We start from the raw sequence: 7,500 nt of genomic DNA, 5'->3' as shown, positions 1-7,500 counted from the left end.
ATGGCAATTAAGTCAATGTACTTTATGTCTTACTTCTGGTCATCAGATTGGAGCACAGTGACACAAGCAGAATACAAATCTGCCAGTATTAAAAAATAGTGTTTACACTGTACATCAGCACGGCAGATCCTATTCCTATATACGATCATCCATAATATTACTGAAAAAAAATCTACAATCTCCCAAACCATAAGGCTCCATTCACACGGTCCGCATTCATTTGTGGACCGTGCTCTGCTCAGCGGGGGATGGATCCGTCGATCCCCGCTGAGCTGGCGGATGATAGCTCCGTCTCCGCACCGGATTTCACGGACAGGATCGGATGCGGATGGCAGCGGGTGTCAGCGGACATGTCACCGGTGACATCCGCTGCTCCATAGGGCTGAATGGGGCATCCGATCAGATCCGCCTAAAAAACTGACAGGCGGATCTGATCGGACCGCCCGTGTGAAAGAGCCCTAAGGCTCCTTTCACACCTGAGCGTGTCATTTTCAGGCGCTTCTTTGGGCTTTTTTCTGCCGTTTTTTGCAGGTGTTTGGAGGAAGGCAATGACATCTAACAAAAACGCTTGTAATCAGCCAAAAAAAAAGCTCATGTACTTTTTATAGCTTCAGGCATTTTGCTTCAGGAGACAAAGTGCTCAGATGTGAACAGGGGCCATTGAAATGAATGGGATTTTGCTTGTTGGGAGTTTTGAGACTTCAGAGATGAGCTTTTTACGAGCTGAAATACGCTCAGGTGTGAACAGGGCATAACTGATGTCCACAGGTGATTTTCTCGATTGGTCTTATAGCGCACATTGTTTGGACTTGGATGAAGATGGAGAAGATGTTTTGTGGGTTTATAGTCAAGACCTCTAAAGGAGGTTTGGCAGATCACAGATCATTCCAGTAAAATAGAGGATGACTGCTGTAAGACCATCCAATAGATGGCATCAGGACAATATCCCCCCCCCCCGGACATTATCCCCTGGGCAATATCCCCCCGGAAAATTGTCCAGGGGGATATTGTCCTAGAATCCCAATAGATCTACATCAACATAGAACAGGTATCACGGGACAGATTGTCCCTGAAAAGAATGCTGGAAGTGATCCTTTTCTCAGACCCTCCCCTGGCAGCAGAGAACCCCCCCCCCCCCCCCCAGTTACATGAAGACATCACAAGTAGTAATGTACAGATTTTATCATTTATGCAGCTGGTGATTTACATTTTTTTTTATGAGGTTGATTTTTGCCCAGGCAAAAAAGGTACTAAAGCAGAGAAGAGGACCATAATCCTAGGGATGGGATTTAAAGAAAGAAGGTATTGACCACTATGTATCAAGATGTCCATTTGTAGAGCTAGTAAAATGAACTGAATAGAGACAAAGTAAGGCAAAACAAATCACGTGGATATCATCATTATAAGATCTTGACTCACAAGACTAAATGCAGAACTAAAGTTGGAAAAAAATAAAATTGTGGACAGGCAGGCTCTTTCCTGCAGTAGAGACATGCAAAATACCTATCCGACGGTTTGCAATACTTGTAGAATGTACACTAAGCTGTGCAGAAGTGTGCACAGATCTAATGTCATCTCTCGCCGGCCAATCAAGGAGGCCGAAGACTGGCACTTGGAAGATGACGGCAAAGGAAAGTATGAACAGCTTTTAGTTCCACTTTAAATCACTGAGCTACTAAAACACCAGGACACGGATATTTAAAGCAAGTTATTTTCAGCAGAGTCCAAGGAAATTTGAAAGAAAAAACAAACAAAAAACAAACAATCAAATGGCTAAAATCTAGATCCTTATTCTTGTGTTAAGACTTTGTGAATGGAGCCCTACACTGTCCGAAATATTGCACAAATGATAGATACTGGCATGTATGTCATAAATTTGCTAGTTTCATGTAATCTCACCAAGCTGTTACAGAGCAGAAACAATGTGTCCTTTTAGTATTGCACATACACTGATCAGCCATAACATTATTGCCACCCATTGGAGCTGCACGATTCTGGATAAAAAGGAGAATCGCAATTTTTTTGCTTAGAATAAAGATCACGATTCTTGGTGGAACATCTTTTACATTATACAAATAAAATTGGGCTAACTTTACTGTTTTTAAAATTAATTAAAGGTGTATTTTTTCCCAAAAAAACTGCGTTTGAAAAACTTCTGCGCAAAGACAGTGTGACATAAAAGATTGCAACGATCGCCATTTTATTCTCTAGGGTCTATGCTAAAAAAAAAAAAAAAAAAGAAGTATTATATTATATATATATATATATATATATATATATATATATTTTTTTTCCCTTTTATTGTTTGGGGGTTCCAAGTCATTTTCTAGCAAAATATGTGTATTTTCCATATCAACGGGCTGTCAAGTCTTGTTTCTGCAAAACGTCTATGTAGGTCTAAATGTGGCAAAAATTACTCAGGAACTATTTTTAGTACTACCATCAACATGCAAAGCATTCCTGGCCTGTAACATTTATATATGCTATATACAGCAAAAATAAACAGAACCGGCTGAGTTTGTTCCGTCTGGAATTCTTTAAAATGCTTTATGTTTTCAAAGGAAAAAGGACATTGTGTAATAAGTTTCAGTGGTCAAGATTTCAGCATAAACATATGAATGTAAACAATGACAATAATAACAAAAAAGGCTTAGTAGTCGCATACTTAAGGTCCGGTTCACACTTATGCGATGCGGGAAGGCTGCGAATCCACAGCCTGTTGCCGCATCGCACACGCACCCCATGGCAGTTCACACTGCCATATGCGATACGCTGGGGGTGTCAATGTAATCTTAACGACACCCCCAGTTTGATCGCATATCGCAGTGCGATCTTGCAGTTCGCACAGGATCAGATCACACAAGTGTGAACCGATGTGCGATCCGATCCTGATGCGGCTGCAAAAAAGGGTCCTGTGCGTGTTTGCTGCGGGTGCGGTGCGAATTTAGCCATACAAAAGTGTATGGCTAAACTCGCACCGCACAGCCGATCGCATGTAATGAAGGAGCAGTGCGCTCCGACATTACATGCGAACTCCGCACTCGCATAAGTGTGAACCGGGGCTAAGTCATGCTGGGATGGATAAATTAGGAGAACCTAAGGGCTCCAGTACGTTTATCTTTATAGTGCTACCTACACCTGATTCAGCAAATCTGCCCCCCCCCCCCATGCGTCCATGTACACATAGGCTTTTAGAGGAGATTAACTTCACAATACTAAAAAAAACATGCATTTGGCCATATTATCTCTGTTGTAAGTAATGCAGAATCATTACTTCGTCTTCCCACGCAGGAGAAATCATGTGACCAAAAGGCATGGGCATTTGGCCTACACTACCCAAATCCTGCAAATGGCAGCCGTCACTGTGACGTAATCTGGACACCCCGACTGGGTATCTCCGCCAAGAAGCTGCTTCCTAAGCTCTGGAACACGGATCCATGAATCTGGCTATAGTTACCCCAAGAACTTGATAGTACAAGTTTTGGAGTCAGCCAGAATGAACTGTTTGTTCAAACACAGGCACAAAGATATACACTGTGGGACAATCCCCCCTCCCCCTTAGCAGCCAATCCACATACACATATACATCCCATAATAGGTTGATCTTAAGGCAGACAGAAACAATAGAACAATGGAATGCAGGTACTTAATAACAAACCCCACCTCACTATCTAGTAAGGGTCTATGAGACACTCCAACAATATTTTAGCAATCTGAAAAGTCAAACCGTTTATCTTTATATGTTTCCTGAGGGATAATGTCCAGAAATATTATTGTTCCAAGTGAAAGAGCCCCTCACTCTTTCAACACAAACCACACATATAGAACCCAGGATTACCGGGGTAACACCAAATGCTGAGTCCGGTGTGGTTGTACAACGAGTCTGACTAGTGCAGACCCGACTGGGGTTCTTGGTCACCCTGTGCCCCTAATAGACACAGGGTGACTTACACATAAGAGGGGCTGGGGAAGCTGGACAAGGAGTCTCCCAACCTCCCTAAAGCAATCTGGGTTCCACAAGCCCCCCAACCAAAGTGACTCACGTCACAGTCACTATAACCATCTATAACATAGGGGCCCTAATACCCCTCAAAAAAAAGACATGTTTTCTGCAAATTCCTCTACCAATGCTAAAAGCATCACTTTTGAACAGGTGCCCCGTCTGTCCCAAACAACCAATGCAAAACTTTACTCATGCATGCAACACACTACACGAGGAGTTGGTTTTTAGCGCAATGCACCAAAAGCAATTAAAAAATGTGACAAGTGTTTTAGAACGCACAGGTGTAAACTGGCCCTTTAATGCAAGTTTTACTGTTATAGCATTGTAAATAAAATGTCCATAGCTTCACTTCGGAGATTCTGCAGAGCTCTATGGACTCCCCTTCCGTTCTGGAAAAAAAAACACACCATGCACTCGCTTTCCTCAGATCATCTTCCAGTGGGCTCCGGCTTCGTATTATCCTCCACATCATCAGGAGGTGAAGACGTTCCATATCATGGAAAATGCAGGCTTGGGTTTCCCATCCTTTTACTGCATGTTTAAAAATAGACGTGCTGCAAGCTGTCGCAGAATGAAGTCTACATTTACCTTTGCCTGAATTATTAACGAAGGCCCATCTAAACATGATTGTGCAACTTACGCAGGTCAAACGTCGACTATTGTGTAACTTAGAACTCCTTATCTGTATACTCTTGAAAGGTGAGGAATGATGGACATATGACCACAATGGGCATGAATTTATAGACACCATGTGCAGCCAAGCAGGAAAAGAAAATAATAAAAAATCTGTATTTCTGGCAGTCGAGTGTTGCACAGATCTAATCTATCCATTTTTTTTTATAAGCCAAGAATTTGCCAATTGCTCAATAGGCAAGTTATAAGACGTTCTGGTAACAGCTGTCATAAAATCTTTGGTATATAGCAGTTGAAAATTTGTTTTAGTGCATAGAAACCTGAGGACAGGGATGGGTCGTTTGCGAGGCCAGGGCGAACACATAGCCTGCTAAACGCTCGATGGCAGGCTGGGATTCCATCAGGACCTCTGTCCTGGAGAACCAGGACAACCAGTCCGACTCCCAGCTCCGCAAACGCTGTCTTGATCCAAAGATTCGATTAACTAACGCTGACAAAAGAAACAGCTAGTAATGCAAAGAAAAAAACTCCTTTGCAGTAAAATAAAATCATAAAATAGAAGAAGAAGGCTGAGACTGAAGCCCCAGCACAGGGAAGCCTATCTTACTCCTTAACTAGGCAGAAGACAAACCGAGTTGGGATGGCTGATTGCAGGGGGGTATTGGACCAGTGGGACAGCCCCCATGGGTGTGTCTATATAAATGCTTTGTTTTTTAACAAGTCTTATGCCTAGTTACTCCTGTGGAGAGGAAGTCAATACCCATTGGTGAAGACTGTATGAGTGGGCGGCGACTGTCGGAGGACGTAAGAGAAAAAAGACCAATTGGTCCCTCTACCCCCCCCCCCCCCATTTTTTTTACATATTTATACAATTTTTTTTTACTTTTTATTGTAGGTTTGTCCCAAGCATGTTTGAATCCCCCTTCTTTTGACTGACCACCTCTGCTGGAAGTCTGTTCCAAACATCAACAACCCTTTCAGTAAAATAATACTGTCTAAAGATTAGTTTTGAACTTTCCTCCTGCAAGTTTCAGTCCATGTCCCCATGTTCTTGATCTTGGCTTCATATTAAAAATACTGTCCCCCTGAACCCTATTCAACCCCTTGATGTATTTAACCACTTGACCTGCGGATGGTGTTACCTCCTTCATGACCACGGAATTTTTTGCTATTCAGAACTTTGCTAACTTAAACTAGCAATTGCACAGTCACGCAACGCTGTACGCAAATTAAATTTATATGATTATTGTAACACAAATAGCGCTTTATTTTGGTGGTGTTTGAGGACAACTGGGTTTTTTTTTTTATTTATTATAAACGAAAAAAGACCACAAATTTTTTTAAAAGAAAAACAATATTTTCGACTTGGTTAGAAAACATATCCAATACAAAAAAAATAAAAAAATGAATTTCTTCATAAAATTAGGCTTTGGTAAAAACCAAACTGCGTTTTTGGGGACGGTATACTATTGCGGACACTGATCCGTACAGACACTATACTAGTAATGGTGATCAGTGTCTGACTGATAGTGTGGTGGGCAATCCAGCGCTAGCAGACAGACTGGGAGGGACACTAACTGACTGACGTCACTAGTGACACTAATACAGTGATAATATTGTAGGCTGTACTAATGACACTGGCTGGGAAGTGGTTAAATTCAAGGGGTTAACTGTGTGCCTAACAAGTGTTAGGGCCCTTTCACATGGGGTTTCCGATCAGGTCCGCTTGTCCTGATCGGATGCTCCATGCACCTTTATGGAGCAGAGGATGTCAGCGGTGACATGTCTGCTGACACTCGCTGCTATCCGATCCGATTCTGTCTGTTAAATCCAAAACGGAAGAAAACCCAATTTTCCATCCATCTAGAGAGGATCGGATGAAAACAGACAGGTGGTACATTTTCATCTGATCTCCCATAGAGGAGAGCGGGGATCTGACAGCTCCGTCCCTGCAAAGTAAGTGGAGACGGACCCGTCATCCCCCTGCTCAGCGGGGATCGGCGGATCGATCCCTGCTGAGCAAAACCGAGTCTGCCGGGCGGAAAGCCCATGTGAAAGGACCCTAAATGTGTGCTGATTTTACACACAGATCTTGCTGCTCCAAGTTCAGGGAGAAGAAACAGCTATATCACTGTGTACAGATTTCTGTGTGTTGATTGGCCATAGCCAATTAGAAGTGTACAGCCATAATCAGTTAGTCAGGTTGAAAAAAGACACAAGTCCATCTAGTTCAATAAATAAAAATTAAAAAAAAAATAAAAAAATCAATCATTGGCTGTAACCTGCTGATAAACTCGTGCAGTGTCCAATCATAGTACAGGTCAGCAGGGAGGTGCACGCATGCGCGCTGCAAAGCCGGAAGTTCAGCACCAAAATACAGTTTCGTTGCCTAGCCTGCAGCTGCCACCCGTCCGCAGTAAGAGTATCGTGGGAGAGTGGCAAGAGGTTAGAATCAGGTCTCCACTTTCCATTCTTTCCTCCAGACTGTACATATTAAGTTCCCTCAGATCTTTCACAGTTTTTGTAACCTGTCTCTGGACTCATTCTATCTTGTCAATATTTTGTAAGTGAGGTCTCCAGAACTGGACAGGGTATTCTAAATGAGGTATAACTAAAGATAAAGGGGAATCAGGACATCCTTCATCTGACACCCTACACCCACAAAGCATGAAAAACAAAAACACATTAAAGCGGCGGTTGTAAACCTAAAAAAAAGAAAACCCTGCAAGACAAAGGCATAATGAGCTAGTATGCATCGCATACTAGCTCATTATGAATAACTTACCTTAGAACGAAGCCCCGACACAGACCCCCGGACACTGCTGTGGGAGCTGACATGATCCCTCGGCGTCTCTTCCGGGTTC

At 42.7% G+C, this 7,500-nt stretch overlaps 1 protein-coding gene across 2 annotated transcripts in view; it reads right to left on the bottom strand.

Annotated features, from left to right (window-relative positions):
- LOC309568416 (MOB kinase activator 2-like) overlaps nucleotides 1–7,500 on the bottom strand; it is a 74,058-nt gene that overhangs the window by 41,837 nt on the left and 24,721 nt on the right. The gene's annotated exons all lie outside the window — the stretch shown is intronic.

Source organism: Pelophylax lessonae (genome assembly GCF_965119305.1).
Source record: "Pelophylax lessonae genome assembly, chromosome: 12".
Lineage (NCBI taxonomy): Eukaryota > Metazoa > Chordata > Amphibia > Anura > Ranidae > Pelophylax > Pelophylax lessonae.
This window is presented reverse-complemented; position numbering and strand designations above follow the sequence as displayed.